Here is a 10,910-nt window from a genome sequence, read left to right on the forward strand (position 1 = left end):
TCTCCCTCTCTCTTTCTCTCTTTCTCTCTCTCTCCGGAGTCATCTGGAAGGGAATTCACACTGTTTAGCATCCTCCTTGACACACATCTACCGCTGCTGCCATGTCCCTACCCCCTCCAGTTCCCCCCCAACCCGGCCCCGGCCCCACCCCCGTCCCCCCACAACCTTCCCGGGAGTGAAGACACGGAGTCCCTACCAGCTGCCCCACTGTAGGGAACAAAGAAAGCCAATGTTTCTTCTGTATAGATTGCTTCTTGTCCACCTCTCCATACCTGCCCCACCGTTTGCCACATGCTCACGCCCTGTGTCTGCCTCTCTTTCACCATTATGTGAGAGGTCTGTGGGAAATCTCTTGTTCTTATGTGAGTTTTATAAAGATGTACACTGTGCTTAACCCCCGCCCATCCTTGGTACCCCCCAGCGCAATAAATTCCCCCCCACCTCACCGAGTGGTGATTTCTGCCGGCAAGGATCAGGGGAGCCCCTTCTGCAGAAGCCAGCCCCCTATTTCCTTGCTTCTCCTCCCCCCTAGGACCAAGTCGTTCAATGGGCCAGAGATGCAGCCAGTGGGGAACCCTGTCCCCCGTGACCACTGCAAGCCCCAGGGCTGTCGTGGTCTTCCTCTTCTCCCAACTTCTTGATCCTGCACCTTTGCCACTCAGCCCACGGTCCGCGTCATTCCACCACCATCCTTCTTCACCTCTCCCTCAGCCTCATGGAGAGGACACATTTTCTAATGTCTGTATATAGTATATATACTACATAAAATATATAAATTATATATATATATACTAATTTATGTCTTGTTTTTCAAACAAGAATGATTAAATCTATTCATCTTACTCTCCCAATATGTCTTTGCAGTGCCTCTTTGTGGGTGTCCTTGTGTCCTTGAATCGCTGGTTGGTGGTGGGCCCCCGCCTCCACCCCCGACTGCTCTCCCTAGCTTCTGCTCCCATCTACCTGGGCCCCAGCGAGTGACAAGAGCTTAGGACCCTGCTCATGCTGCCTCCCCTTCGCTACTCTTAGAAGCCTCCTGTGGGTCGTAATCACGGGAATTGAATATGGTCTACTCCTTTCTCTTGAGCCTGGCTGTGACCTCAGAGCTGAAGGGAGCAGAGGGTGGGGATTAAAGTGCCCAGGAGGTAGGGGATGAACAGGTTTGGGGCAGCTCTCTGGGTGGAGCTGGGAAATGGGTACTCTCCCTCTGAAACGAGCCCAGTTGCCTCAGAGTATAGCTTGGCTGGCACAAATCCCCTACAATGCCCTCTGGTAATTGTTTTTGGGGAGGTCGGTGTTTCAAAAGGATAGGAGCAGCAGGACCCTAAGCAGGGCTGACCTCTCTGGCTTTTCAGAGTTTATAGCTAACCGAGAGAAATGATTTCGCTTCTCCCATCCTCTTATTTTCTTCTGGTAATCACAGGTCCCCAGGAGCATATGAGGCACCCCCATGCCAACTAGATAAATATTCTCCCTGCCACATACACTCCCTGTGATGAATTAGAAAGAAAATCATCCTCGGGGTGACACCTGGGCACCCATGGGCACATGAAGGCTTCAGCTCCATCTAGCCTCCCCCGGCCTTGCTGGCCCAGTAGGCAAACAAGACAACCATGTACCTTCGCCCTGATGAATCACTGCCTCCCAGAGACCAGAAACAGATTCTCTTCTCCCATCTGCAGAGGTCCTGGCTAAAGTGGTTTGGGAGCAGGGCACAGAGGAGGAGGCAGAAACAGCATAGTCAGAGACCCCCTCTGCATGCGGGAGGTCACAGGGTAACAGGCATGGCCCCTGCCGCAGAGCTCTTCTGGGGGCTGCCCACTGGGGATACTGTCCCACAACCCCAAGGCTGGGACTCAGGGGAAGGCAGTGCCAATGTAAAGTGAGACCTGTCAACCATTTAAGAGAACCAACTGGGCAGTCCAGAGCCCATGGGTGGCTCCCTCTAGTCAGCATTCTTACTCGGTTCTAGACCCTGGGTACCTACCCATCCACACAGGACCCTGAATGTAGTAGGTCTTCAAGAAATATTTGTGGAATGAATGAGTGTTGGATGAGATGACTGTCACGAGAGAGCCCTCCCAGACCTCTGTACCTCATGTGAAGGGGACCCTCACTGCCCTGGGAATGGCTAACCCAAGGCAGCGCAGTTGGACAAAGCCAGGCAGCCTGGCCTCCTCCTGTCAAAGAATGAGAAGTCAGGTCCATTGTCCAGTGTCCCATTCACTCAGCAGACTTCCACACACTACTTTCCCAAAGCTTCAGAAGCTCTCCTGAGATGACCGATAGTCTCCTTTTCTGTGGAACCAGGACCACTGTGTGGTATCCCCAAGCACTGGGGGACACCATATTCCCACCAAGTATCTATCCCGCCATCTTCGGCCTGAACCAGAGCCCGAGGCGGAGGCTTTTCAGCTGCCCCCTTCCAGACCTGAGTCCCCAGAGCTTGACTGCCGCTTTCTGGCTGCAGCCAATTATGGGAAAATGGGTTCGTGCAGTTGGCATAGACCCAGGAAGCCCATGGTGCTGGCAGAGTCACATTTTTGTCAAGCTGTTGTCAAGGCACTGTGGATAATAGGCAATTTCATCAGAAATGAATTGAAAGGAACTGCCTCAGCCAGAACTCTCCTTTGCCAAGAGGGGCAAGGGAGGATCAGCTGCCAGCACTGGGAAGGGGCATCGATGTATATACCTTAGGATTGAATTCCTCCCAACAGCTGCTAGGATGAGAGTGAGATCCGCATCCCATTCCCCATCCTGTGGGCTGGAGGCCAGACTCTGGGTGTGCATCCGGAGCGAAGAGGAGCTCCTCCATGCAGTCAGAGGAAATAACCACTGAGGGTCAGTCCTAGGCCCTGGAAAACTGGCCTGAATTCCAGGAGGGTCGCTTAGTTCCAGTGGCCTGAGCTGCTGGAAGCCACTGTGAGGAGAATTATGGAGGCCAGCCTTCTCACAGGGACAGAAGCTCTTGAATCACTTCAGTGCTTCTAGCAACTTCTCACCCAGGCCACAAAGCCCTTGGGTGCTTCCCACACTCCCAGTATTACTGAGGCACATTCTGGCACCCTCTCAGACATCTCCAGCTGTAGGTTCTAGACCCACCACTTAGGAAAGAGCCCCAGCCCTCCTGTCTGTGATGTCTGTCTTTCCCTCTGGGTGGTGACCCCTCGTTCTTATTTTCATGGCTTGAGCTAAAAGGAATATGAGACAGCCTTCTACAATGCAAAAAAGTTGATCCCTGCCCTTAAATATGCAAAAACAACTGTGTGGTCACTTGCCATATGTCAGGCACTGTGCTAAGTACTTTACACACATGATCTCATTTAATTTTCCTAGCAACCCTTTGAGAGAGAGAGAGCATGCAACTTTGATTTCAGGGTCATGAGTTCAAGCCCCACAGTTGGCAAAGAGCTTACTTAAAAATAATAATAAATAATAAAATAATATAAATCAAATTATAAATATAAAATAATACAATAAAATAAAATGTATAAATATAAAATAAAATAATTATATATATATATATATATATATATATATATATATAAAATAATGAGACACTGGAATTCAGGCCATATATATATGGGTTTTTTTTTTTAAGCTAAAGTGAGAGAGACTATGACCATATTCATTTCTCAGGGGCACCTGTGTGGCTTAGTTGATCGGGTGTCTGCTTTTGGCTTGGGTCATGATCCCAGGGTCCTGGGATCAAGCCCCACACTGGGCTCTCTGCTTGGCCAGGAGCCTGCTTTCCCGTCTCCTCCTCCCCCTACTTGTGCTCACTCTCTCTCTCTCCCTCTCTCTCTCACTGTCAAGTAAATAAATAAAAATCTAAAAACAAAATATTCATTTCTCAGAGGAGAAAACTGAGGCCGAAAGAGGTTCAATCCCTAGCCCAAGGTCACACAGCCGGTAAGTGGTAAGCCAGCCAGGGTTCAAACCTACCCAGGCTTTCAATGGCTGACCCCCCCCCCCCCGACTCAGTCCAGCCCCACCTTTGAGGCAGTTCCCCTAGAAACAGAGGCACAGATGCAGCCACACTCATCAGAAGATGGCCCATCAGTGTTGCTCGCAGATCCAGGCAGCAAGTGGGTAACCAACAATTCACTGGCAACATTGGGGTATGAAGTGCGGGATGCTGCAAGCCCACCCGCCCCCCACCTCTCTTCATCAGGCTGCCCCAGTGGCACATGCCCCTTGGAACCCCGGGTTGGAGTAGTATCTGTGCATTCAAGTTTGTGGGTGGAACAGTGTGTCCAAAAGGCCGCCATCAAAATTACGGAACACCACCCCCACTCCATGCTCCAAACCAGAGTCTGAGTCCACACTCCTTATGCATTTGCATTTTTCTCAGAGATTTGGGAGGAGGATATCGTGTGAGTGATACATTAAATATTTTTTGTGGAAAAATACAGCAAGGAATGCACGAGTTGCATGCCTTGTAAAGAATACATATCATTTTGGGGCACCAGGGTGGCTCAGTCGGTTAAGCCTCTGCCTTCGGCTCAGGTCATAATCTCGGGGTCCTGGGGTAGAGCCCCGCATTGGGCTTCCTGCTCAGCGTGGAGCCTGCTTCTCTTTCTCCTTCTGCCCCTCCCCACTGTTCATGCTCTCTCTCTTTCGCTCTCAAATAAATAAATAAATAAGATCTTAAAAAAAAAAAGAATACATACCATTTCAGACACTTGAGACTCATGTCTGACACTTCCAGCTTCATCCCCATGCCCACCTACCTAGTGTTCGCTATCCTCTACTACTAGATACGCTTTGGTGGAAATAATGGGCACGCTCCAGGCCCATCAGGTGAGCTGATGGCTGGCATGGTAGGACATCAAGAACTGGCCTATGTCCGTGAATCTGGGCACACAGCAGAGGTCAGACACTCTTTCAGGAATAAGACACCTGGCATGACATGGTGCCGGGAAAAAATAGGGTCAGCCTCCCTCCCTCCCTCCCAGCCCCTGCCTCCCATGTTGCCTATTACACACTGTAGCAGAGGGTCGGCCCCAAGAATAGACAGAGAGCCAGATTCCCTCCAAGCTGGAGAATTTTGCACCTGCAATGAGCAAGCAAAGCAGGGAGGCCGTGTGGGCTAAGTTGAGCGGTTCCCCAGAATAAGGGCTCTGTGCTATTTTCAGCACAGTTGCTGACTTACTATATATGATGGGGGTAAAAGTCATTTTACCTCTTTGTGCCGCTTCTCTAAAACAAAGATGACTGGGTCTTCAGCCTCTCTTGGTGGCTCAGAGGGCTGAAAAGCAGCTATAAAAATCCCCTGTTCAAGCTCTTGGAGCTTAACAAGTGCAATGTCCCCGCTTAGCAACTGGTCCGGAAACTAAGCTTGCACCAAGAGCCTGTGACTAGAAACCCAGGGGCCTGTTTCTTTCAAATCCCTGTCGTCCTCGGTCAAAGCCATCTGCCGGTCCATTCCCCTCAAAAGGGATATGCAGGACCCCTGGCCCCCTTGGGCCTTTCTTTTGACATTGGGCACCTCAGTGGAGAACACTTGTTCTGTGGTGGACACGTTCAGGCAGACCCGAGGCTCTTCTTGGCCTTTGGCCGGTGCCCTGGCTCGTCTCCCTGACATCCTCCTGTCCTCTCTGCTTTCTGCTCCTCGCTAGAAGCAGCTATAATTGAAGGAGGCTCGAACTTGTAATTTTTCATCAACGTTTAGGCTTAGCTCATAGGAGAGGGCTTTCAACCCCAAACCCTTAGCCAGTTTTCCAGAGGCAGCTGCAAGGTCTAGCTGCTATGCCCAGTGTTTAGTTCTGGGGGTGGAGGAGGTCCCACCGCCACCCTAGCCATGTGCCAACCTATGGTGTCCTGCGGAGGGCAGCAAGAGAAATGAATTTCAAAGACCTGCAGGGGAGGGGAAGAGTTCAGCTCCCAGGATCATGGCAAAATGGCTTAGGAGGCCAAGGTGGTCTTGTTTCCCACCCCCTGGTGGCCCTCCCTACCCCTTTCTCATCAGGACATCCTGGGTCCTCACGTGTTCCTCTGGCTTCTCATTGATCTACATGCTGACCACCCGCTAGGCCTGGCCTCCCTTCTAAAAGACCTCTTCTTCTTCTTCCTCTCCCCTAGCAGAAACCGGTATTATGATCATATGTTCGGTTTTAAGCCATCTGATTAACAAATAAAGCAATTTTTGTTGTGCCTTAAGGGCTTCCTGCAATGTGAGATATCGTCATATCCAATAGGGATGCGGTGAACTGCTCTTTTAATTGGTAGGCATGCTGCGTGGCCTTGGTTGTTAACATGGCTGTTGGAAATCCCTTCTCTCATTATGGGATTTTGACCATGGGGAGTGGCCAAGCCACTGAGGTAACACGTTCTCTTTGACTTTTCTAGAACCCTAATCACTTGGTACTTGTAAACTCAGGAGCCCATCTGCTTCTCCCTGCCTCATCTACATTTGAGGCTAAATCTGCAGGATGGCCAAGCAGGTTTGCAGTTTCTTGGGAGTAGCTGTCATTCCTGCTTCCTAGTATCACTTATAGGCACAACAGTGTTTGATGACAATGGCAGGACTCTTGGCCATCAAGGACAGAGGAATCAGTAGGAAAAGTGTGAGCAAGGACAGACTTGTCTCTTTCCTAACTTGGCATGGCATGGATATTCGTACAATGTCCCCCAGGGACCTGAAAAGAAATTCAAAAGAACCAAGTAGAAGGTGGACAGTCCCCCTGCCCCCTGCCCCAAGCATTAGAAAAAAACTGATTTGAATTGCCAGTTCTGCAGCCCCAAGTCCACGATGCTCGATGCTCAATTCTCGGTGCTTGCTTGGTTCTGTAACAGAGCTGCAAGCAGGAGCCATACACCAGGAGCCAGGAGACTTTTGTTATACTCAAAGCTCTTCTAAGAACTAGCTGTGTGACCTTGGGCATTCACTTTCTCTCGATGGGTATCAGGTTTCTCTCTAAGTAAAATGAGTAGGTTGAACTGGAGGGCCTATTAGCTTTTAAAAGGCACATTTTTCGACGTTCTTTGATTTTTTAAATTTTTTAAACAAAGGCAAGTACTTCCAGCATCACCCAAACACTCCCCAAATCAGTCATTAAACTGGGAGGAGTCCAAAGCTCATAAAAGTCAAACACCAGAGCAAACTACAGAGCCCACTTGTCCCTGCAGGGTTTTTTTTATCCAGTGCTAATCTGCCCAGGGGGTGCTAAAGTCTCCCATCTCTTAAATCTCTAGATGATTCTAGATTCCTGGGTCACGGACCTTGTACAATCAAGCCCACAATCATAGGAAACCAACTTATGAGAATCCTAGGAGAGAATGCATCTGAAGGGTCTGGCCAGATCCTACTTAAGGCAAAACCGCAAACTTGGCTTTGTGAGATAAAGCTTCTGGAATGGGAGTAGTTTTAAGATAGACTTTGTTAATAAAAGCCATGATTTACGTATATGTCCTTTGCTCTTTCAAAGGACTCCTACATGGAATCTTTTAGAAAAAGCCCCAAATACTCACCTCCTCATCTATCTCCCCCACTCCAGGGGTCTGTGCTAGGGGCTATGGGAGAACATGGTCTCTGCCCTCAAAGAGCTTGCATGCTCCCTGAAGACACAGAGCGTGAGATAAGGAGTTCAGGACCCAATGGAAGGGCCAGAGGCTGACAGCTGGTGAGCTCAGGGGGGTGACAGCACGTGGGGAACTCTCTCCAGTTGTGATGCGCTTTGCTGCGGCCTCTGAAAGCCCTCCGCTGTACTTACACGCAAGATGCCCACCTGCCATCACCGAACAATATGAACCATGAGGACAGGTCATGCTGGCCTACAGGGTAAAAGAAACAGAACAGAGAAGACAGAAATGGTTGCAGGATTTCTTTCCCCTCGGTGGGTGCCCATGGTTCTTGGTCATGCAGCTTCCAAGAATGAAGAGGTAGACCAGATGAAGGGTGGTGGGCAGCAAAGCAAAGTTTACTGAGCGACGGTATGAAGTTCTGGAAGAGGGAGGGGACCCGAGAGGGTTGCTACAGGAGTTTCTGAGTCTACCGGATTTTGGGGGCTTGTTGGCGGGCTGTTTTAATCCGATTAATCCTCCACACACCTGTCAGCAAATCAGGAATCAGGCTTTTGTCATCTACCTATCGCCAGGGAAAGGGTGGAGGGCTCCTTCCAAAGGGGTGTAAAATCCTTTTAAGGGTGGTTTCCTCTTGGGGAAAGAACCCTTGTCCCTGCAGGCCATTCTTCCCACTATCATTCCTCATCATTAAAATGAGAAAACCTCTTGAAAGGGAGGGAGCCCTTCCAAGGAAGAGGGTGTTTACAAAATTCTCCCAGTGGCCCCGAGCTTTAATCGGATGAGTCCACAATCCCAAGATCAGTTATCTGGAGAGATAGATGATCCACAGTGTTCACAGAATTCTCGAAGGCAGCCGTGATCTCCAAAACATTGAGACTCACAAATCACATTCTTCCCGACCCGCTTGTTAAACCCTCTAACTAGTGGCCCAGTTGGGGACATGACTAACTTACCTTCCCAACCTGGGTCATCTGCCTCCAACCTCTATTACCCATCCTCTACAGATAAATTTGCCCAAAGCACAATTATGATCATGTCCTTCCCTTTCTCCAGAACAATGGCTTCCCATCACTTGCAGAATAACTTCTCAACATAGTACCTGATACTCCAGCCAAGGTAGACTACTTCTCTTTCCTGAAAACCCCTCTCTACTCCCTCTTAAAACCCCCTCTACTACCTTTGCTTCAAGCCCAGGGAGACCCACCTCCTCCCAGTCATTGTCTGGTCAAACTCTACTCATTCTTCGCCTAACTCATGTACTTCGACCTCCAAAAACACCTCCCAGGTTGTGCAGCTCAGAGGTGACACCTCTTACCACTGAGCCTGCGTATCTTGTTTTGGATCCTGTGGCCGATGTCTAGTTATACCCCCAAAATCAATTTTCCATTCCTGCCTGGGCACAGGGCCACCTCCCAAGGTGTTTCCTAGTCTTGCTTGTGGCTAGGTGTGACCTGCAACTAAGCTCTTGCCGTGTGACAGAGCTCTTGCCAAAGGGATATGACAGAAAATGAAATGAACAAATTCCACCTGACTCGCTTCCGAGGAGGGCCCTTTGCTGGACCTCTTTCTTCCTTCCCATGAGCTAGAATTGTGGATGCACTCATGTCCTTGCATGGAGCAGAACTGTCCCACTGGGCTAGGCTGGCCAGCATGTGATGTCAGAGAGAAATCATCCGTCTTACTTGAGCTGAGGCGTTTGAGGGGCTCCTCTGTGCTAGTGTATTAAATCGTTCTATGGCTTATAAGTGTCTCATTTTCTCTACTGAGAAGCCAACACTTTATTGGTCTCCCTGCTTTCTGTTATGACCCCTACACTCTATTCTCAGCTGAGATGATCTTTTTTTTAATACTTTTTATTTATTTATTTGAGATGGGAAAGAGCATGAGCAGGGGGGAGGGGCAGAGTGAGAGAAGAAGCAGGCTCCCCGCTGAGCAAGGAGCCCACTAGGGGCTCGATCCCAAGACCCTGAGATCGTGACCTGAGCCGAAGGCAGACACTTAAACAACCCAGCTGCCCAGGCGCCCTTGAGATGATCCTTTTAAAAGCGAAGTCAGATCATGTCATGCTTTGCTTAAAACAACAACAACAACAAAACACTTGACTGGGTAAAAGCAGAAATCCTTCAAATGGCCGACAAGGTCTTACAAGGTCCATGGTCGGCAGCCTCCCACCAATTACTCTTACCTCACTGACCTTATTTTCCTTATTTTCTCTTACAGGTATGCTCCACTCCCACTGCCCCAACACTCACTCCACACCAGACACAGTGACCATTGTACCATTCTGCAAACAAGTTAGACGCTCTTCTGCCTTGGGGTTCTTGCACCTGCTGTTCCCTCTGCTTGTCCCACATAGGAACATGGCTCCTTCCTTTATCTCCTTCAGGTCTTTGTTCAAATGTTGCCTTCCCAGGTTGGCTTTCTCTGACTACTCCACTTAAACCTCCCTCTCCCCTACTACCATCCTGGCACATTATCCCGCTTCCTTGCCTCATTTTCCTCTACAGTACTTACCACCATTTGACATATTATATATCGTCTTTATTTATAAATAAATAAGTATTTCTTGTTTGAGAACATAACCTCATGAGAGCAGGGGCTTTGAACTGTTTACTATCATATTCTCAGTGCCCGGAACAGGTAATTTAAAGTATTCAATAAATGCTTTTTAAATGAACAAATCCCTTGGGTGCAAATACTTTCTGCCTAGCATGCTGCCTTTTAAAAAAATATTTATTTCTTTATTTTCGAGAGACAGAGAGTGTGTGGGGGGAGGGCCAGAGGGAGAGAATCTTTAAGCAGACTCCCTGCTTAATGCAGAATCCAACCGGGGGCTGGATACCAGGGCCCATGAGATCATGACCCGAGGCGAAACCAAGAGTCGGCCGCTTAACTGACTGAGCCACCCAGGCACTCCCACACTTCCTTGTATGCAATAAAGCACTCAGTAAATATTTGAGGAATCAACTATGATGGAAGACTACTAACATTCTGCCTTGTTATCTGCTGCCTTCTCCAAGTACCCCTCGACACCTGGGCCTACATTAAATTTCTGCACTCATGAAAGTATAGCAAGAGGTCAGAAGGAGAGGTCCTCCATGGACACTGCTGTTTTGAACATGGCAATGAGAGAAACACAGGATGCTGCTTTGAGTATTTTCCGCCTTTGCCACTTGGACAAATCCCTTCCCATCTCTGGGACTTAGTTTCACCATATGTAAGATAAAGCTAGGAGACTAGATGATTTCTGAAGTCCCTTCTATTTTTACAGCTTGTAGTTATGGTGCTCATGACTAAAATTGTATGATTCTAAAATTGTATGATTTTTCTCTTCTAACCTGTTCTCCGAATATGCTGAATGAAAATGTGGTGTAGGGATGAAG

Source organism: Lontra canadensis, unplaced genomic scaffold, assembly GCF_010015895.1.
Source record: "Lontra canadensis isolate GAN:19392208 unplaced genomic scaffold, GSC_riverotter_1.0 scaffold96, whole genome shotgun sequence".
NCBI lineage: Eukaryota > Metazoa > Chordata > Mammalia > Carnivora > Mustelidae > Lontra > Lontra canadensis.